Below are 23,780 nucleotides of genomic sequence, written 5' to 3' on the forward strand. Positions count from 1 at the left end.
GCTTATTTGCACTCGCGGTCCCGCCCCACGAAATTTCAGTTTTCCCACCGGAACGGGCCCGGCGGTGCGGGACGTGTCATTTGGGGAGCAGGATCAGTGCTCCGAGAAGGAGAGCGAAAGGGGAGGAGGAGTGAGACGACCATTGTCTGCGCCGACGCCGGGCGTGCTGCTTCTATCGTCCGAGGCCCATCTACGAGGAATGCGGGCTTCTCCACAACAACGCCGGCGGCGGCGGCCTGCATCACTTATCTACTCGCACGGAGCGGAGAGCCGCTCGGACGGAGGAGGATCAAAATCACGACTAGGGGAGGCGCCCCGTGAGACTGCGACGCCGAACCAGCGTAGCGTCCGGCGCGCGGGCGTAACCGCGAAACAACATTAGCAGGATACCCTCCTCACGCAGCAGTGCATCCTGCGGCAGCCTTGAACTTGCGCCGGTGTTACATTAGGCACGGCTCCGTGAAGGGACACACGAATCTCTCCTCTCGGCAGATGGCACCGCCAGCGGAGTCGTTATGACGACTGCCTTTTCGCGAAAGTCATTTGCGGCGCCTCGTGCGTGGTCCTCTGATCCACGAGAGGCACCTGCGTAGGCACCGGTGTTTCGGGGCGGAATAATAGAGCAGACGGGCTCCCGGTCGTATTCGTGGAACCGGAATGCATCGCGAGGGCTGTGGTTATCGCCTTTCCTGCGCATCGTTGTCCTGCGAGCGGCACTGTCTCCGAGTACAATGTCGGGGACTCGTATTACGTCTCGTTTGCGGTGGGTCTCGGAAAGAATATCATTCGACAGGAATGCGATGGCCGTTGTCTCTTTCTTCGACTCCGTGGCTCAGTCATCAGGACTCGAGCAAACCGGATGTTCTTTCGTGCTCCGCCTAATGCTCCTGCCGCTAAGCACACAAGTCTGAACACACAGGTGTGATTGTCGTTCGTGCCTCTCTAGTTGGCCGTGCAGGTTCGTGGCAAGCAAACGTGGGATTGATTGATTGATTGATTGATTGATTGATTGATTGATTGATTGATTGATTGATTGAGACACAACGCGTGGCATTTTTTTTTTTTTTTTTAGTGCGATAAAAATAACGAGGGCTCCCTTAAATACTCGGACGTTTTCATTCCACTGCCCTTGCAATGCACCATGTCAGCGACCGTTGACCCGGATTACCAAACTTTGAAGTACGATGTGATTACTCATCATAGTGAGTGCGGTAGATAATAATCACTGCACCTGCAACAGGGAGTTAGACGGCCCCACGAGGTTTTAATGACTCAGTTTTGTTGCAGTGCTACAACATATTGTACATCGACCTTCTAAACCCTGCACGCATGTGCCTCCTTTAGGAAAACACCAACTTCTAGGAGAGCTTGACAGTCTGGTACGTTTGGTACTACATCGCGTATGCCTGACTGCCTTGTCCGTTCGATGGAGCCAGTTTAGTTTTTTCGCGTATTCACGAGTTCAGCGGTATAATTACTTTTCTCGTCTTCACGCACTGTCGCGCAACAAGGTTGTAAGTTTGTTCGACGCGCCGTGAAAATTTGATACGCCGTGGTTTAATTAACATCGATAACGTTGAGAGTTCTAAAGCCACATCTAAGCTATGACAGGTGTTGCGTGAATGGTTCCAGATTAATTTAGACCACATGAGTGGTTTCAAATCTCAGTACGAAGGCGCTTACGCATAGCGCCTGCGGCCGGCCGCGGTAAGGTAACGAAGCGGTGAATTCGCATGCTCGACGGTGGCGCTCCTGCGAAGTCCCGTCTTTGAGGTCCAAATCCTGGCCGTCCAGCGCGCCCGCGATCGGGCCGGCAGACTAGATCTGTCAGTCCCGTCGTGGGATTAGCCGCGTGCGCGTTTTATCGCGTTTTGCTGGACCAAATAAATGTTTATACACTCACTCACTCACGGTGGAACGTATGTAGAGCCATCGATGCATACCGTGGTGGGCGCTACTTGGTCACGGCTGCGCCACTGTAGAAGCGTGCAACCGAATAAATGGCTTCCTCGACTGCGCGAATGAGTCGTTGTGAGCTTGCGCGCAACTCTCAAATGAGATCGCCCGTCGCGGCGTTACATCGCCGAAAGCCATACTGTTATCCCTGCGGGCATAGTCAACGCTAGCTGAAGTATTTAGGATGCGAAAACCATACATAAATGGCCAATTCATAGTCAATGCATCGATACGCGTTCAAACACACACAAAATAGCTCACTATATTTATCCAGAGCCGCGGCTAATCGCGCAAGCTTCAGAGATTTTATAGCGTTATATATGCCTAGCTTTTGCACTAGTTATCTTTATGCTTCGAAGAAACGCTTTTCTATACAGTCCCCGAGAGGAGTAGATGCATAATCTCGCAAAAACTACCTAATTCGGCAAAGCCTAGCACAAATAACTTCTTCATTTTCTTCTTTATTTTATTCGCTTAGTTTTTAATAAACACTTTTCATCACTCGCTCACTCGCATTGGAACAGGCAGCGACGGCCTGCCCGAGAAACCGACTGCGAGCCTGTATAGTAAACCAAGAACCCACTGGATTACAAGGCATTAAAGAGCGCCATCTCACATATGTGTAAGAATGCACTGCGTGTGTATTTTCGTTCGTGGAAGACATTCGAGTGCCACTGCTGTCTTCTGACAGGTTGCACACTATTCCAATTTTTATTTCTTTATCAGGGACGCATGTCAAGAAACGTAAAACATGCGCCCGCCGGCCAAGACAGGATGTCCTCCGCCCAAACTTTATGGGAGGAATGCTTACGCGGCCGAGAACACGCAAAGGTCGAAGTTACGGTTCGTTTGCGTCGTGTAAACATGATAGGACCATTTTCCCCACGGAGCTTCTTTTTTTTTTTTCTGTGTGCGTGTGTGTGTGAAGAGGCCTCATGTGGTGGTGCAACAGGCAGGGTTAGCCTAGTGTGCTTGGCCTTCAACTGTTCCGCCGGTGAGCATCTGTCACACTGTTAGCACGGATGTTTCACCAAACATTTATCAGCGCGGTGTCTCGGAGGAAGATGAACAGCAGGCTTATAACTATTTTTGCTTATTACTCGGGGTCCTGCTCTAGCGTGTCTTTAACGTGCAGCGGGTGCACGTTAAAGGATCCCAGTGGGTCAAAAATTAATATTGAGCCCCTCCAATGCAGAGACCCACTGTGCAGTTTAGGAAAGTTAAACCCAACGATTCGATTTAACCTTTTTATGCTTCCTTCTTGTTCTTGTAGTTTCTGTCCTACCTAGATGGTTGTGCAGATCTCCTATAAAATAATCCAGGTAGCTCTAGATATTCATTTATGATATCCGCCCGGCTACCTTCTAGCAACCGCGGCACGAGTTGGCACATAAGTAAGAACGAGAGAAAATTATGCAATATTCAAGTTAGTGTCAACAACAGTGACCATACGGAGAGAGCAAACATGTTACAAACCGGATTGAACAGTCTCAGTTGTAGTAACGTTACTTGGACAGCACGAAGAAACGAAACGAGAGTGAAATGCATAACGATAACCGAAAGAGAAAATTGTGATGCACCCGAACGTAGCCCGAAACTACAAAGAGAACCCCCATGCGGCCTGCTCCGAAAACAAACGCAGTTGAGGAAAAATTGGTCCTTGTCTGAGACTCGAACCCGGGACCAACACCTTTCCAAAGTGGTCGTTCCACCATCTGACTTAACCAGACGTCCAGCTGATTGCAGCGCGAGGGTGAATTAATCAACTCGATGCAAGCCTCGTCGACTGAAATGTCTCGAGTTGTTGATTAATTCGCCCTCGCGCTGCGGTCTGCTAGCCTCCTGGTTAGCTCAAATGGTGGAGCGACCATTATAAGGCGTTGGTCCCGCGTTCGAATCCCAGACAAGGACGAATTTTTTTTTTTTCCCTAGCTGCGAAACTTTATTTCTGTGAAGCCCGTATGGAGGTTTCCGTTGTAAAGCTTCGTGCTACCATTTGGGTGGACGACAATTTTTTCCTTTCATAAACCGTCCTCCACCTTGCGGGATTCCGCAAAGCTGATTTGCCACAATGATAAACTGTACACAAAATCCATGCGTACGCAAAGCTACAACATGGTGGAAATCCATCGATTATTGTTGTTTCGGTCTACCCAGTTGGGAAATGCCTTAGAACGTGCCTGTGTCTGTATCCAGAATATTTTATTCAGTATTTTTCATCTAGTTTCTTCGTTTCTTTTCACTACAATGTAGAAGTCTTCTGCGGCTTCACATATCTGGTCGCTGTTGTAAGAGGCACTGTAGTAAAAAGAAACGAAGAAACTATAGTGAACTCGCAGCTCACAGGCTTCCAACAACTCATCACATTCCATCAGCTTCCCGCCACCATGTGTGCCCCACATGGATCTACCATTTTACATCCCTGAACTCGCGGCGGCGCTAGCTTTGTGCAGGCGTACGTCATAATAATGACATGACGGAATTTCTTACAGAGCTCTGTGTCATCTGCGAGAGCGGGCTAGGAGTGTTTTGTTTGAAATGTATAGTGAGTCTTGGTGACCTGGCACACTTCCCACAAAATGGAAGACTAGTCGCGTATAGTGCCATTACTGGACTCTGGCAAATCTCCGTTGGAGCTTTCATCGTATACCGCCCATTTGCATTGGCGAGCCGTGTGAAAGAAGTGATGGAGAGGATCACACTCCGACGCTTGAAGTCGTATACAACGATATCTACCAAGATGCCATGGCAGGCTTCCAACGTGGCTGCTCATCGGTTGACAATGCCGTCGACCTGGTTACCTATACGTTCAGCACCAACAGGGATGTGAACGTCTCTGCGCTCCTTTGTTCCTCGGCGTCGAAGGGGCGTACGACAACGTTACACATGAAGCCATTCTCGCCGATCTCGAAGGGGTATAGGCCTCGGTAGTCGGATGTTTCGATGGATACATAGCTATCTCTCTGTGCGATCTTCCTTTGTGAGCAGCGAGGACGGCCACCCTCCTATACATTACACCTACTGCGGCGTCCCCCAGGGTGGCGTAACGTTGTTTAACCTTACACTGATGGGTCTGCTTGATCACCTTCCAAGCACAGTTAAATTATCAGTGTACGCGGACGACATATGCGTTTGGGCGCCCGGAGTGACACGCTTACAGCTGCGCGCAAGGCTCCAAAACGCTGCCACTCAGACTACCCTCTACCTCCGCAGTCAAGGCCTGGAGATATTATTTGATAAATGCCCACTTGTGGTATTCATGCGTAAGGCCATGACGCAGTACAGTGTATTAATCAATGGGCAGGTGATACCATCTGTGCGGTCATACAAATTCTTGGGTGTCATAACTGTCAAACGTAGAGAGAGAGAGACAGAGGAAAGGGGAAAAGCAGGGAGGTTAACCAGAGGGGAAGATCCGGTTTGCTACCAGAGATAACTGTCAGAGATATCTCATGGAGCCCCCATGTATTGCACATGACAAAGCGGTTGACAGGCATCTGTCACCTTGCGAAGTTCTTTGCTGCAAATACCTGGGGAATGCCCGCAAGCGCTGTGGTGTAACTATGTGGGGTACTTTTTCTCGGCTTTTTGCGGTACAGCTTGTCACCATTGACTAACACAAGACAGACAAGCTTACGTACTATGCAAAGTGTTCCGGCCCAGGCGCTCCGGATTTTTCTAGACCTTTCCCAATGAGCGTCAACGGCGGCAACTATTGCGATCGCCAGAGACCACCTCATCAAGACCCACATCGCAGTTGAAGCACTAAGGGTGCACGTAAGGCACCTTGCCCGCACTCTTTGCCACCATCTAGCCTCCCTATCTGCGTAGAGACCACGTATCTCGTTCTGCCGAACGGTATCCGCACATCGTGAGGCTATATACCATCTTGCTTCACACCTGCTGCGAGACCTTCGACTCCTCCTTGGTGCCTCATTCAGCGAAAGATCAACCTTACAGTATCTGGCGTGCGGAAAAAAGAAGACATGTCATCGCTGGCTGACGAACAGCTTACCTTTCTGCTATTATGTGAGAAGTAACAGCATTACACCCAAATATACACCGATGGCTCCGTCTCACCGAACACCTCTACTCATGAACCTGTCCTCGCCGTCATTCCAGCAAAAGCCATCACTATCAAGTTGAATGAGTCTCATTTGACAACGTCGACAGCCGCAGAACTCGTAGCGCTTCGAGTCTCACTACTTTATTAACGACGAACCAACACACAAATTGTCGGTTTTCTGCGGCACGAAGCCGGCGCTGCAGTGTTTACCGACAGCCTTACAGCGCGGTCCGCATGAACAGTTGGTACTCGAAATCACAGAAGCCGTGCAGTACCTAACTGAGAGAGGACGTGAAATAACTTTTGCAGTGGCTATCAAGTAACTGCGTTATCATCGGCAAAGAACGTGCCGATCAAGCTGCTCAGTCATCTCTGAAGACGGCAACCGGCTACAAATCCCGCTGTCTAGGACATATATATGCTGCAAGGATAATCCGCCTACTTGCAATCCAACACACTATATACATAGTTCATTGTTGACTGCGCGCAGGTTACATTTATCCCGTGTTCGCAGCCTTCGTCATTATCAGTGCTCTTAGGATTCTACGTTCCGGAAACTGCTGACCTATAACACTGCGGTATGAACTCTTGCTTTCTTCTACCCAATAAGTATGTTAAACCTGACCTTACTTTACTTACTGTATTAACCACGCACAACATTACAGTTCATCGAAGCTAAAGAGGTATACGTCTTAATTCGTGGCCTCGCATTAACATGCGCTAGCCATCGCGCGAGAGTTCGAGCTCTCATCTTTTGACACATATGGTAGTCAACAGAACGAGGAAGGCATTACGTATGCTAAGAACGCACTACAGTTTTACGTGCGGAAGCCATTTGCATAAAGAGGTCAAAGAAGACAGAGCTCAACGAAGCTTTCAGGGCTGGTTATAGCATCTCTGGGCATTAATTATGTTTCGGGGGCAAGATAACGGGAAATTACGGCATCCTCGACTCAACTATACCGTTTGCTTTTTTACTAAAATAGTTAGTCATTATAACGTCTCCGGAAACACTTCCTGACCTGGCCAACCGTACGTAACACACACACACACACACACACACACACAAAAGATAAAAGAATGTTTTAAAAAGGTGAGAAAGAAAAAGGAAACCGGTTGGCATACCGACTTGTGGGGATCACATTTGCAGAATCGCAGTACAATTTTCAGAGAAGCCGAGTTTCACGAAAAGCAGCCAGGATATTCGACGCATGTGAATGCAATGTGCCCTTTGTTCTGCGCTATTTTTTTAGAGGCTTATCTGGGACAAGCTTATTTAGGCCACTTATGTGCGACGGAGCTCGATTTGACACGACTTTGCACTCATTCGCCCGAATTCAGGTGGTCTAACTCTCGCGGTGTGCTTCCACTGTCCAAAATCTCGTCGGGAAGACACACGAATTCACTTACACGGTCACGAACGCGATGTACTTCTTGTCAGACACGCATGCTTGTTAAAGTGATAACATGCCAGGTTTCCGAGAGAGTCCTCCATCTCGCCGGCACGATGCAGGTCGTTAACTCATCGTGGTTGTAGCTGTGGCAATCCTCGGCTTGACGTCTACTATGTAAAGCACGTACCGGAGCGCTCTGCAGCGAGGTCCAACATTCGGCTTCTTGAAGGAGAGCACTCGAAATGTGGGCAGGGTGGGATGTCGCACTTTTTGCGCGTGCGTTGCCCCGTCCATTTTGTGTGAGATTTACAAGAATACATGGAGATTTAAGAGAATGGCGAGAAATAGATTAGAAGGGAAAATCTGTGCGATAGCGCAAAGGGCAATGCATTGCTATTCAAGGATCGAGCTGGTTTGCCTGAGGACAAAAACATATGCCGGAGCAAATATTCACAACAGCATGACGCATGTGTCTGTTGCAGCAAACATCCGGGGACAACTCAGCACATCCCATAGTGCAATGCGAAGGTATACTCACCCAGCGAGACCCGTCTACGTGGCGTGTACCTTCCAAAGGCGCCGGGATTTAAAGTGGATGAACGCATTAACCTCGAGATAGGCGAGATATGTTTACAGTATTGGTGAGAACATTAAGTAGATAAGAGAATAATAGGACCGGAGCCGTTACATGCATAGGTAACGGCACAAGGTAGATATATATGGTTTAAGGGGGAAAAAAAGAAAATATTATGGTTTAAGGGGGGAAAAAAAGAAAAGATTAAGGAGATTTAGGCAAAATGCTAGACTCAAAAGCATGTATAGAATCCCTGATCGGCTTAAGTAGGCTAGGCGAACGTTTTTCACTACCCCGTTTCAAAGGGGATGCCAATTAATCATCGTCATCATCATCACCATCATCATAATCATCATAATCATCATCATCATCAGCAGCAGCAGCAGCATCATCACGAAATGCCCACACGTCCCAATGACGGCAACTGAAGCGGGCTCGGCAGCAGAGACGCTCTGCCTCCAGCTCGTACTGAAAGCGGCTCAGAACTTTGCTCTTTCAATGCACAATATTTGTGCGGCCAGCCTACCGTATATATACCGTTGCTGATACAACCTCATGCGGAACTGCGATAGCAAATATGGAGCACATCCGGATAAAAGATTTCTGCTCTTCTTGGTGCAAGTCTGCTCTAAATACAGACCGAAAGTGGATCTCCAGCCGAAACCGCACCACATAGCACTCGAGCACGCTACGTCGGAAACAGCGGATTCGATCAGACGCATACGGGACGTACTTCCTTCCTTCGCTGGATGTTCACTAGGTTGGCCACTGTAGCACAGGATGCCTGATAGCAGTCATTCTAATGCAGCAATAAATTAAAATAAATAAATAAATAAATAAATAAATAAATAAATAAATAAATAAATAAATAAATAAATATCTATACGAGGTATACAAATACATTGATATGTCAGTATACAGAAGGAGGCCCCATAGCACAAGGCTGTAATGGGACGTCCTGTTACAGAATACAAAACTTTTACTGGCTAAATAAAGTCTATTACGGTAATTTTTATTATTAGGATGAAGAAAGCGGCAGACAACGGGGAAGTCCCTCCAGGTCGCAGAACTGTGTATGGCGATCTGTTCCGCTCGACAAACCAAGGATGGCCGAAGTGGGACACACAGGTTATGCAGCTGCTCAGATGAAAAAATATGAGAAAAAGAAAGTTGAATCAAAGTAAACTTTCCCACAGTACTAGTTTTTTTATAGTTTTTATGCGACGAAGCATGTGACGTTCCTCAAGCAATTCATCTTGCCGCGACAGTGCGGTCAGCCGCTGACTGCACTGACGGCAGACTGCAGCTGAAACCGTTTGTCGCAAATTAGAAACCGTTGCCGTCCCAAGCTATATGTACAGACAACACGCGCCACTGCCGTGCGTGAAATGCCAGTACTTTAATTCCGGCTGCAGAGTCGAAAGTCGGCAGAACAACGTGCGTAGTGTACCGTGTTCTACTTTAGTCTTTAGGTTTGTCCTGTTTGCTCTTCCTTTCCTCTCTCCTCCCCTCCTTCCTATCTTCCATTTCTGTGTTGCTGTCACCTCCCTTCAGAAGAGCAGGCAGGCGTTGTGCCCCCCCTTCCGGTCGCAGTTGCCAGCCTGCTCGTCGCTTTCCCTTTCCTGTTAACTGTGTATACGTGTTCAAAACAAATAATAAATATTATTATAATGCTGGCATGCGCCTCCTCTTTTTTTTTTCTGACTGGAGCGTGAGCACACTGTAAAAAAATAATTTACAACCTTAAAAGCTAAAACGGGTGTATATTGTTCTATAACTCCCACTCTTACACCCGTTTCGGGTGTAAGGGTGTGTGTATAGGGGCGCACCTACACTCTTGTTCGCATTTAAGAGTGAAAATTATTTTACAGCATATTCTAAACGCAGGGTTGGCGCCCGTGCTCTCCGTCAGAGAAGGGCGTCTTGTGGCACAAGCTTGCAGGCGGCTCCGGATCTGCCGAAAGGAATATTCAAAATCAGCGACCGCTCAGCAGCACGATGCTTGTGTTACGTGAAAGAGACTGCTGCCCGCGCGGGATTGTCGAAGAAGCAGCAGTAATGAGTTAACCATCTGTTCCTCTATCAAAGAAACAATTCAACTTTCTAGACATGGTATACCGGTGCTGCTGAATGCATTCCCATGGATGAGAAGAAAGGGCGAGGGGTCCGATTTTTATTAATCATATCATGAGAAGCCAACAAAGAAGAACGCCAAAGACAGCATAGGGGGAATTACTTGTACGTACTAATTGAATTAAAGAAATGATAGATTACTGGAAATGCAAGTGGATGAAAAAAACAACTTGCCGCAGGTGAGGAACGATCGCACGTCTTCGCATTACTCGTGCAATGCTCTAACCAAAAAAATACCGCGGCGCCGTTTCCCAATCCACTGTCTTGGGTACTTATGTTTTACTATTACAACTAACCTTGGGAGCGTTAGCCAGCGCCACCACTCATAAACCTTGACGGCGGATGTGGAACATCCTTTCTGCCGCAGGCACGATCACGAGTACGTGATCTTTTTGCAACCGGTCAATAAACCCACGCATGCTACCTGAAGGCATCAACGTTGCCGGATTAGAGACCCTCGTTATGTAATGAACGAGAACTCCCGCTTCGTGTGATTCGGTCGACTTTCCTTATAATTCTGTTTTTTTTTGTTGTTGTTGTTGTTTTTTCATCGTTCCCGAATGCGTATAAATTCGAAGTGTCCGGCTTTAAACGTCACTTGGAAGTTTTCGCTGTGCCAGTACAGTTCACGGCTCTGTCGTCCGCCTTGTTGCGCGCTAGATCGTCAGCGTTACGAATTACCCATTAACCCGAAACCAGCGTTTTTTCCTCAACCTCGGGTAATCGTCTCAACGTTCCCTCTCCCGCCGGGAGACGTCTCCGAAAGGCGCTCTATACCCACGGGTGTTAAACCTCGCCAAGGACGGAGTCTCCGAGCGAAGCTGGAGGAGAACAGTCGCGAGTAGAATGGCCTGGCGCGAGCGTATCGCGCCGTCGGTGCGGCGATGGCCCGCAGATACGCGGAGGCGGCGGTTTGCACGTGCTACACAAGCCGAGCTAGCGCGCGCGCGCGCGTATGCAATATATGTATGTATATAAAGCAAGGCGACGCCGTCGTTAGGCGGGGCGTGCGCGTTTGAATTCAACGCACAGGGCGGCTAAAGGCCGGGACCTGCAGGCCGCGCCCTGTCGGTGGCGCTGCCAGAACAACCAAACGTAAAGATAACGTGCGGCGCCCGAGCAGAAATTCTTCCGAGGGCGGAAATCTCGCGAAGGTGGGCAAGCGCGAGCGGAATCGTAGCGCGTGTCTGACTCGTTCCGTGGCTTTTTTTTCTTCTTTGTATTCAAATGCTTTCTGAAACCGTGCGCTGTATGTGTTTGTTTATTGATTGTCCGTCGTCTGACTGCTTTAGTTGGCTATGCTTATACTTTCTTGTTTGGTTTGCAGGGTGGAGCGTCGAAACGCGCATTTTAATCCGTTACCTTAACTAGTTTGACTATACGCTACGCGATAAATCGTTCGCGTCGAACAACGCTGCATCGCAGGGCGTAGTCGCAACTATATAGGAAGGCAAGAGCAGACAATGAAGCCAAGGAAAGAACTGCGTTGATTTCGCATAATTGTGACAAAGAAAAAAGTGAAATAAGGCCATTTCGGTTTCCATGATTGTTCTCGCTCGAAAGCCGTCTGTACGTATAGGGCTGCCAAGAAATGACAATTCTGAAGCTTCAACCCACGATACTTATTTTTAGATTGAGCATGCTCCAAGTGTAACACCATGTTACGAACTTGTACCGCTGCACCACGATTACGGCTTTGTGGTCCCGTAGCGCTCGTCACCCGTTTCGTGACAGAGCGTTGGTAGCGATGACTCCGAGCCTGGCGTCGATGAGAATAACAAAAGGGACTTTATACATTATATACAGGTTATCATACAGGACATGAACGGGTCGGCACTGGGGCCGAGTGCTCACAACAAACGCGACTGTTCTCGCACGACGACGTCCGGCGAAAACGCGTTACACATCTCACCCCAGTCGGGACGACACTCTCTCCCGGTGGGGTCGGCAGATCCTGTTTCTCAGGCAGCGCGGTGCTGCTTTTATAATCCCCGAGCACCATTGTCACTGAAACGGCCCAATACAAAGTCAGCACACGACGGTCGTCCGAGGGGTCCAACCAGCGACCGCGCTGGCCACCCGGTTCAAAGTTCGCGCGCGCGGTGACCTCCAGGCAAGGGAGGTGCGGCGCCGGGCCGTCGGGCACACGCGGACACGTCAAAACACGCTGCTCCGCCGAGGCTTCTCCCGCACGAAGGCGCAGCATCTTGACTTGTGAAGGGAGAATTATGGCGCTCGCAGGATAGATTCCGCATCTTGCAGATTCGGAATCCGGGCTTGTGGTAATGGCACAACAGCATCCCCGCCCTCAGATAAGGCGCCGGGAAGACGAGCTGCCTCCACGTGGCTCGGATGCCAGGCGCGCACGTTCGTCAGGCTCGTCCAAGTTCACGTCCAGTGTCGGGACGCCAGGTAACATCACGTGCCCAGGTCCGACTCGCCAGGACAGGAGCTCTGCTCACCACGTCGTCGCCAAGGCACCTTGACCAGCTCCGCTCGGGTCGTTCCTAAGACCTTGCTTCTCGCCACTGGTCCCGCTTGGTCGTTCTGCAGCTTGCAAAACCGACCGGCAAAAGGCAACACCCAACACGAACAAGTGCCCTCTGTCTCCCGTCAAACACCAGACAAGGCCATAATTCAAATCAACCTAACTAAATTGTTTTCCCCTTTTTTCTCCCGCTGCAACAAGAGGCAGGTGTACGATCTAGTACACAAGGCTCAAACAACCAGTTTTCAAATTAACAACTCAACAAAATAGAAACAATTATTAATCAGCAATAATAATTACAAATGGAATGGTCCCCTTGAAATCACTTGGACCGAAAACATACTTCTGAGGAAGCAAATGAGGTCATTCATTTTTCCCGGTGATATTTTCGCGGAATCCGAAGCTGCTTATATTTGCGACCCTGCTTATCCGTGTAGCGGCGGTACAATAAGCCAGATTCCTTGCCAAATGAAACCCTCTTTTTTTTCACTCCCCGTTTGACGCTCTTCCTCAGATCGGCTAGTGAACAATCTTCCTGTTGCTCGCGAATCCGAGTTCCCCTTTCAACTGCAGCCTGCTCCTGCCAGCTGGCGAAAACCGGAGCGAGTGTGGAGCCCGCGTCGCCTAATTGCGGCGTCGCGTCTCTATCGCGGCTAGCACTGCACGCGTCACTCCCACTCACCTCCAGGACCCGCTCGTCTAGGCCAGCCTCCGAGCTCTGCCTCTCCCGTGACTGCTGTTACGAAATCCCACCGCTGCCACCGCGAATACGGCTTTGTGGTCCCGTAGCGCTCGTCACCCGTTTCGTGACAGAGCGTTGGTAGCGAAGACTCCGAGCCTGGCGTCGATGAGAATAACAAAAGGGACTTTATACATTATATACAGGTTATCATACAGGACATGAACGGGTCGGCACTGGGGCCGAGTGCTCACAACAAACGCGACTGTTCTCGCACGACGACGTCCGGCGAAAACGCGTGACACATCTCACCCCAGTCGGGAGCGACACTCTCTCCCGGTGGGGTCGGCAGATCCTGTTTTCGAGCGGCGTGTCGCTGCTTTTATAATCCCCGAGGCCCATTGTCACTCAAACGGCCCAATACAAAGTCAGCACACGACGGTCGGCCGAGGGGTCCAACCAGCGACCGCGCTGGCCACTCGGTTCAAAGTTCGCGCGCGCGGTGACCTCCAGGCAAGGGAGGTGCGGCGCCGGGCCGTCGGGCACACGCGGACACGTCAAAACACGCTGCTCCGCCGAGGCTTCTCCCGCACGAAGGCGCAGCATCTTGACTTGTGAAGGGAGAATTATGGCGCTCGCAGGATAGATTCTGCATCTTGCAGATTCGGGATCCGGGCTTGTGGTAATGGCACAACAGCATCCCCGCCCTCAGATAAGGCGCCGGGAAGACGAGCTGCCTCCACGTGGCTCGGATGCCAGGCGCGCACGTTCGTCAGGCTCGTCCAAGTTCACGTCCAGTGTCGGGACGCCAGGTAACATCACGTGCCCAGGTCCGACTCGCCAGGACAGGAGCTCTGCTCACCACGTCGTCGCCAAGGCACCTTGACCAGCTCCGCTCGGGTCGTTCCTAAGACCTTGCTTCTCGCCACTGGTCCCGCTTGGTCGTTCTGCAGCTTGCAAAATCGACCGGCAAAAGGCAACACCCAACACGAACAAGTGCCCTCTGTCTCCCGTCAAACACCAGACAAAGCCATAATTCAAATCAACCTAATTAATCGCTATCCCCTTTTGCTCCCGCTGCAACAAGAGGCAGGTGTACGATCTAGCACACAAGGCTCAAACAATCAGTTTTCAAATCAACAACACACCAAACTAGAAACAATTATTAATCAGCAATAATAATTACAAATAGAATGGTCCCCTTGAAATCGCTTTGGACCGAAAACATACTTCTGAGGAAGCAAATGAGGTCATTCATTTTTCCCGGCGATATTTTCGCGGAATCTGAAGCTGCTTATATTTGCGACCCTGCTTATCCGTGTAGCGGCGGTACAATAAGCCAGGTTCCTTGCCAAATGAAACCCCCTTTTTTTCCACTCCCCGTTTGACGCTCTTCCTCAGATCGGCTAATGAACAGCCTTCCTGTTGATCGCGAATCAGACTTTCTCTTTCAACTGCAGCCTGCTCCTGCCGGCTGGCGGAAACCGGAGCGAGTGTGGAGCCCGCGTCGCCTAATTGCGGCGTCGAGTCTATATCGCGGCTAGCACTGCACGCGTCACTCCCACTCACTTCCAGGACCCGCTCGTCTAGGCCAGCCTCCGAGCTCTGCCTCTCCCGTGACTGCTCGCCACTCAAGTTACCGTGATCGGTCCGTGTGCCGCACCGCTGTTCGCTCACCGACGCTAAGTCAAGTTCCCTCGACAGCGGGCGCGCTTTGGATCGCGTGGGGGCCATGTATGCCACGTCGGCAAAGAATGATTTGCCGTGATCCCTCAGCAACTGCTCCGAGCTATTTGAGAAGAGGTAGGAAAATTGCTCCGGGAGGGCGGCTGACACAGCGGCTTCGGTGTTAAGTTTCCCAAATTCTCCTTCAATGCTAACCGTTGCGATCGGTAAACAGACACTCTCCTTCTCGGCCACTTGCCGTATCCTAACGCACTCTCCCGTAAAATCACTCGCGGAGACGAAAGACGGGTGAACAACGTCCATAGTTGCTGCAGAGTCCCGCAGTGCTCGGCACTTCTTGCCGTTTACCTTAATTTCCTGCACATAGGGCTCCAATAGACGTATGTTTTTGTGAGTTTCCTGTATCGTTGCAAAAGCAATTCTCTCTGGGCAGCTTGCAGCAATGTGCCCTTGCTTTTTGCAATTGTAGCAGGTTAACGGTCTCCGTTTTTCAAAAGAACGCGTCATTTCGTTTCGCTGTTTCGGACCATCGTCATCATTCTGAGATGCATTCTGTCCATCCCTTACAGTTTCTTTGGGAAGGGACTCGTCGTCCCGAAACTCGCGACGCGTGATTTCCTTCCGTTCGTCGGGCTTCCCGTAAAACCCATCTCTTCTATCTGCTTTTTCTATGCGCACTGCCTTGCTGTGCAAGCTGCGGCGTGTGTAATACTCTTCCGCTAACTCTGCTGCCTTGTTTAGCTTAACCTCCTTTAGCCTATCTTGCAGCCAGAGCCGGACATCCTCATCAATGCAACGGTAGAACTGCTCCAACGCGATGCATTCGACAATTTTGTCGCGGTCGTCGTAAACCTCTTCGCCCTTCAGCCATTCCACCAAGTCGGCTTTTAGACGAAACGCGAAGTCAACATTCGACTCCTTACCCTTTTTTGCATACCGGAACCTCTGCCGGAAAGCTTCGGGCGACAATTTGTACTTCCGCAGTAGCGCTTCCTTCACATCACTGTAGCTCTCAAACGCCTCTTTCGATAAGCAAGTTATTACGTCTGATGCCTCCCCAGGAAGCAACGCTAACAGATTCTGTGCCCAAAGGGATCGCTCAATGCTATTCCGTTCACACACGTGCTCAAATTTCACGAGGTATTTGGCCATATCCTCTCCGACGACAAAGGGTGGAAGTTGATCGCGTATTCTGGGAACATTAGAAGTGAGACTAGGCGCTGGCGAGTTATTTCGGTTCTCCAACTCTTTCATTTTAAGCTCGTGCTCACGAATCTCTCTCCTTTCCTCCTTTTCCTCCTCGCGACGTTGCTGTTCTCTCCTTTCCTGCTCGCAACGTTCCTTCTCCCTTTCCTCCCTTTCCCGACGTTCATTGATATCCGCCCAGGCCTCTGCGGCTTCCTCAGCCGTTACGTCCCCAGTCCTCATGACCTCAAGGATCGCATTCTTTCTTTTGGTTGAGCCCAACTCAATGCCCAACTCCTCACAAATTTCGAGAAGTTCCTTCACCTTGTACTTCTCCATCGTTCACACTGTCCTCCTGCTGTTTACCCTTTTTGAATATACCTGCCGAACGCTACTATAATGCTACTAGTAAGACATATGCAAGTATTTCACACACTGCCCTGTTTACCCCCTCAGCATCCCCTGGTTTCCAAAACACTCTTACTAGGCTTGAAACACTCAAGGTTATCACAATGCAACACCAAATCCTTCCCTAAGCTACTATAACCTGTGTCAGAGAAAGTCTGGTGTTTGAGGTAAACTTCAGGCACTCACCGCGCCGAGGTAGCTGATGCCGGTCAATCCCATCGCTGCCACCAGTGTTACGAACTTCCAACCGGTGCCACCAGTGTTACGACCTCCCAACCGGTGCCACCAGTGTTACGACATCCCACCGCTGCCACCAGTGTTACGAAATCCCACCGCTGCCACCGCGAATACGGCTTTGTGGTCCCGTAGCGCTCGTCACCCGTTTCGTGACAGAGCGTTGGTAGCGAAGACTCCGAGCCTGGCGTCGATGAGAATAACAAAAGGGACTTTATACATTATATACAGGTTATCATACAGGACATGAACGGGTCGGCACTGGGGCCGAGTGCTCACAACAAACGCGACTGTTCTCGCACGACGACGTCCGGCGAAAACGCGTGACACATCTCACCCCAGTCGGGAGCGACACTCTCTCCCGGTGGGGTCGGCAGATCCTGTTTTCGAGCGGCGTGTCGCTGCTTTTATAATCCCCGAGGCCCATTGTCACTCAAACGGCCCAATACAAAGTCAGCACACGACGGTCGGCCGAGGGGTCCAACCAGCGACCGCGCTGGCCACTCGGTTCAAAGTTCGCGCGCGCGGTGACCTCCAGGCAAGGGAGGTGCGGCGCCGGGCCGTCGGGCACACGCGGACACGTCAAAACACGCTGCTCCGCCGAGGCTTCTCCCGCACGAAGGCGCAGCATCTTGACTTGTGAAGGGAGAATTATGGCGCTCGCAGGATAGATTCTGCATCTTGCAGATTCGGGATCCGGGCTTGTGGTAATGGCACAACACTGCTCGCCACTCAAGTTACCGTGATCGGTCCGTGTGCCGCACCGCCTTTCGCTTCCCGACGCTAAGTCAAGTTCCCTCGACAGCGGGCGCGCTTTGGATCGCGTGGGGGCCATGTACGACACGTCGGCAAAGAATGATTTGCCCTGATCCCTCAGCAGCTGCTCCGAGCTATTTGAGAAGAGGTAGGAAAATTGCTCCGGGAGGGCGGCTGACACAGCGGCTTCGGTGTTAAGTTTCCCAAATTCTCCTTCAATGCTAACCGTTGCGATCGGTAAACAGACACTCTCCTTCTCGGCCACTTGCCGTATCCTAACGCACTCTCCCGTAAAATCACTCGAGGAGACGAAAGACGGGTGAACAACGTCCATAGTTGCTGCAGAGTCCCGCAGTGCTCGGCACTTCTTGCCGTTTACCTTAATTTCCTGCACATAGGGCTCCAATAGACGTATGTTCTTGTGAGTTTCCCGTATCGTTGCAAAAGCAATTCTCTCTGGGCAGCTTGCAGCGATGTGCCCTTGCTTTTTGCAATTGTAGCAGGTTAACGGTCTCCGTTTTTCAAAAGAACGCGTCATTTCGTTTCGCTGTTTCGGACCATCGTCATCATTCTGAGATGCATTCTGTCCATCCCTTACAGTTTCTTTGGGAAGGGACTCGTCGTCCTGAAACTCGCGACGCGTGATTTCCTTCCGTTCGTCGGGCTTCCCGTAAAACACATCTCTTCTATCTGCTTTTTCTACACGCACTGCCTTGCTGTGCAAGCTGCGGCGGGTGTAATACTCTTCCGCTAACTCTGCTGCCTTGTTTAGCTTAACCTCCTTTAGCCTATCTTGCAGCCAGAGCCGGACATCCTCATCAATGCAACGGTAGAACTGCTCCAACGCGATGCATTCGACAATTTTGTCACGGTCGTCGTAAACCTCTTCGCCCTTCAGCCATTCCACCAAGTCGGCTTTTAGACGAAACGCGAAGTCAACATTCGACTCCTTACCCTTTTTTGCATACCGGAACCTCTGCCGGAAAGCTTCGGGCGACAATTTGTACTTCCGCAGTAGCGCTTCCTTCACATCACTGTAGCTCTCAAACGCCTCTTTCGATAAGCAAGTTATTACGTCTGATGCCTCCCCAGGAAGCAACGCTAACAGATTCTGTGCCCAAAGGGATCGCTCAATGCTATTCCGTTCACACACGTGCTCAAATTTCACGAGGTATTTGGCCATATCCTCTCCGACGACAAAGGGTGGAAGTTGATCGCGTATTCTTGGAACATTAGAAGTGAGACTAGGCGCCGGCGAGTTATTTCGGATCTCCAACTCTTTCATTTTAAGCTCGTGCTCACGTCGCTGCCTCTCTCTCCTTTCCTCCTTTTCCTCCTCGCGAAGTTCCTTTTCCTCCTCGCGACGTTGCTGTTCTCTCCTTTCCTCCTTTTCCTCCTCGCGACGTTGCTTTTCCTCCTCGCGACGTTGCTGTTCTCTCCTTTCCTCCTTTTCCTCCTCGCGACGTTGCTGTTCTCTCCTTTCCTGCTCGCAACGTTCCTTCTCCTCCCTTTCCCGACGTTCATTGATACCCGCCAAGGCCTCTGCGGCTTCCTCAGCCGTTACGTCCCCAGTCCTCATGACCTCAAGGATCGCATTCTTTCTTTTGGTTGAGCCCAACTCAATGCCCAACTCCTCACAAATTTCGAGAAGTTCCTTCACCTTCTACTTCTCCATCGTTCACACTGTCCTCCTGCTGTTTACCCTTTTTGAATATACCTGCCGTACGCTACTATAACACTACTAGTAAGACATATGCAAGTATTTCACACACTGCCCTGTTTACCCTCTCAGCATCCCCTGGTTTTCAAAACACTCTTACTAGGCTTGAAACACACAAGGTTAAACACAATGCAACACCAAGTCAATCCCTGAGCTACTATAACCTGTGTCAGAGAAAGTCTGGTGTTTGAGGTAAACTTCAGGCACTCACCGCGCCGAGGTAGCTGATGCCGGTCAATCCCGTAGCTGCCATCCAGTGTTACGAACTTCCAACCGGTGCCACCAGTGTTATGACATCCAACCGGTGCCAGCAGTGTTACGAACTTGTACCGCTGCACCACGATTACGGCTTTGTGGTCCCGTAGCGCTCGTCACCCGTTTCGTGACAGAGCGTTGGTAGCGATGACTCCGAGCCTGGCGTCGATGAGAATAACAAAAGGGACTTTATACATTATATACAGGTTATCATACAGGACATGAACGGGTCGGCACTGGGGCCGAGTGCTCACAACAAACGCGACTGTTCTCGCACGACGACGTCCGGCGAAAACGCGTTACACATCTCACCCCAGTCGGGACGACACTCTCTCCCGGTGGGGTCGGCAGATCCTGTTTCTCAGGCAGCGCGGTGCTGCTTTTATAATCCCCGAGCACCATTGTCACTGAAACGGCCCAATACAAAGTCAGCACACGACGGTCGTCCGAGGGGTCCAACCAGCGACCGCGCTGGCCACCCGGTTCAAAGTTCGCGCGCGCGGTGACCTCCAGGCAAGGGAGGTGCGGCGCCGGGCCGTCGGGCACACGCGGACACGTCAAAACACGCTGCTCCGCCGAGGCTTCTCCCGCACGAAGGCGCAGCATCTTGACTTGTGAAGGGAGAATTATGGCGCTCGCAGGATAGATTCCGCATCTTGCAGATTCGGAATCCGGGCTTGTGGTAATGGCACAACAACCAGCGCAAATCGAAACGTGAACAGGAGAGACATAATGATCAACATTTATTTTACAAATGGCTGTTTATTGTCCAACACGTCGTCGCCGGAATACCACGTTGTGCTGTGGTGAACAGGAGAACGTGAACTAATAAGGACTGAACCAATAAGCAGATCGACGCGACCACGAATAAACGAGGAACGAGCAAATAGGTATAGAACGTGCGCATGTGTTTTCCGTTTCCTTGTTCTTGACGTTTGGCACTCGTTTGTGCCACGCTGCTCATTTTGGAGCAAGCACCCGCACTAACTGCATATCTTGTGATTCGGCGCTTCTATACTATAAGTATATATGTGTGATTACTCGAGAGAGCAATACTTGCAATCTCTATAGCTGCGCGTCCTGTGTCCTACCATCTTGCAGGAACTTATTTACGTGTCGGAGCCTGAACCAAGCCACTGTCCCAAGCGCTGGTGAACCTGGAAATCGAAAAATGCGCTGTTGTGGGTTCCTACTTCTTCGAGTGACGTGTCCCCGACGAGCTGTGTGCTACTTGCATGCCCGTCTCTATCCTGCCCTTATGTATCCCGAGCTACGTATATATGAAGTGAAGGAACACTTGGGGATATCAATATCAGTACGTTGGAAGGAATACGAGTTCGCCAGAGGAACGTTTTCAGATGTTTCGGATACTGCCTCGGATGAAGCATGTATGTCTACTGCGCATGCTGGTATCAACGTGATTAGGACTTGCTCCTCGAAACAAAGAAATGGGATTTAAAAAATATGAAAACAATAAAAAATAAAGTTGCTCTACAGTGTACAAGATTATACAAGAGTAAATTGTTTTTCGTTTCCGAACTACTGGACATACTAGGATGAAAATTGGCAGAAATGAAGTACATTTCGGTAGAAATGCTCCGGATAATTTTTAAGGTTCTATGTGTATTCAAGATGCTATAGGAAACTTCCAAGATACCGTCAGAGCCTTTAAAGCGTTCCTCAAGGCAGTAAATCCAACTTTTCGCCTTAAGCAAACGGCTCAACATTTCGTCTTTAAACTTTGCAAGCGTACACTCTAAGAAAAGTTTACACCCTTTGGAGTGTATATTTGCCACACAACGATAATCGTCATCTGTCTTGCCCGCATTTCCTTTCTTGAAAACACTGCGCTCGTTACTTTCCTGTCGGGAATTCTATGTCATGCTGGTAACGCTCATGCCGTTCGTTACTGGAAAGTACCGGGCTCGCCGCGTTAAGGAAAGGAAATGCAGACAAGACAGATGACGATTATCGTTGTGTGGCAAAAGGATGTAATTTTGTTTAAGAGTGTACAGAAATCGCTGCTGCGCCGCGTCCTCCTTATCTCATACTTTACCTCGCAGGAATACGATCTGTGAACCGAGTTGTGGGGCGCATCCACCACCAAACGCCAGCTATTGTAGCTCCTTGAGACGTATACAGCCTGAATCAGTGGCGTAGCCTGGGGTTGGCACACCACGCACTTGTCAACCTCCTTCCCCCCTCCCCCCCCCCCCCTGGAAAAAAATTTCGGCTACGCCAGTGGTCTGTAGTCACACTTGTCTAGAGTGGTCGAGTGGCCGGCTGTAGACTGCGCCAGCGTCCGCGACTACTGTGCCTCGCTTTAGCACGTGCTGTTAGGTACCACATATACTTGTCGCATATCGCATGTATGTAACTATAGCATGCGGCATGACCACGCGTGGTCTCATTGCGGCGTCAGCCTGTGCTTTCATTTTTTTCCGAGAGATGGCGGCCACATCAGCCGATTGACCACTCTATAATAGAGTATGCTCTAGACAAGTGTGACCGTCTGTGCGGCCTGTCGCGCGAGAGCATAGGGGTTTAGATGCTGCGGTGGAGGAGCGCTCGGGAAGGACAACAGCCTTACCCTTTCTCACGCCGGCCTCTCCCAATGCGGCGGTTGCGAGAGAGAGCTCCAAAGGCGGGAGAGGAGAATGACCGTCGCCTTCCACACCGGCGCTCGCGCCTCTGGAGACTACACATATAGGACGAATCGGCTTGCATGTACACCCCACCCACATATGCTATACCAATACAGATGGGCTGGTTAACGGCTCTGTTCTCTACGGAATCGGGCAATGAAACAACTAACGCTACCCACATATCCTCGCTGCAACGAATATACGCCTTCGATGACGTCATTCGTTTGAAGATGTCAATAGCTTTCTGGAAACGTTCTGCTATAAACAAGTAAATCCATCACTCAAAGAAGGAAACAAAGAAAGAAATAAAATCGTGCAGAGACCACTGACGACGATCGTCAACGAATAGCTTTCTACAGACATTACATACATATTAAATGCGTAAATATTTCAATGCCAACCGAACGAGGAAACCCGGCCGCCCGTCTGTCTGGTAAAACGAATCGCCATAAAGAAATTTATGTATAAAATAAAATAATTTCGAAGGGCAAAACGTTGGCGGTGGTGAATTGCGAACCTACAACCCCACGCTCAGAAGCCGAGTCTCTTACCCACCAAGTTTAACACCCACGCTTACGGAAAGTGAATATTTCTGCATATGAACGTTTGTACCGGCGGCACAAAAATTTCAAAGAAGAACAGTTTCTATGAAGGCTTTGTCTAAAGATTTGGTGATGGTGTAATAAAAGCCATCTCTAGGACCACATCTTGAGCCGACTTAGAGCCTTGTAGATATCAGGAAAATTCCGACTTTGCGAAAATGTATTGCCAAACATGTCACATCCCCGATCGATGGCTGCGAGATGCGCCTTCCATTGGGGCGTTCCTTCACCGGCCGAAATGCCTCCGATCTAAGGGATGATGCGCTTCGGGTCGCGCTACACTGATAGATAAGCAGTGATTGAGTAGATAAGGATCATAAGTAGTGATGAGGGGTTATATGGGTCTCATCACTGTTGATAATGGTTCGACGCGAATGGATGAGGTGTGTTAAGGGTTGATAGATGATAAATGAGAGCGATAAGGGCTTACAATGATCGGAGCAAATCTGATAACCGATAAGGGTTGATAAGGGCTGGATTGAGTCCGATAAGGTTGAGAAGGACCGATAATATTTGATAAGGGTCCGGTAGAGTACGATAAGATTGATAACAATGGATGAGTGTTGATAAACGCCGTATCTACTAACCAAATAAGGTTGATAAGGACCCATAAAGGTTGATAAGTCTTTATACTGGTCAGATAAAGTTTGATAATATTGATAATGACACCGGGCTGCGTGGATATGAGCAAGTGACACAATGCTCATGCATACTTAGACAACGCCAGTGGAGTTTCTGCGAGAATTTTTATTTATTTAAGCAGCTCACAACATGCAGGAGTGCGCTGAACTTTGCTTGTTGGTGCATTATTAGAAGGGAATCGAACAACTCTAATTCTAGACAGACACGCCGCGATTGTCAGCGCTGCGCCTGTTGCGTCTCTGCTTCGTCCTATCTGAAGCGCCGTTTGATTCCCTCCTATAAGCTCACAACATATTACACATTTCGTGCCCACTGGTTTCAGCTATTCGCTTTCATTGAAAATAATGATCGATTATT

This window comes from Dermacentor albipictus, chromosome 1, assembly GCF_038994185.2.
Source record: "Dermacentor albipictus isolate Rhodes 1998 colony chromosome 1, USDA_Dalb.pri_finalv2, whole genome shotgun sequence".
Classification (NCBI taxonomy): Eukaryota; Metazoa; Arthropoda; class Arachnida; order Ixodida; family Ixodidae; genus Dermacentor; species Dermacentor albipictus.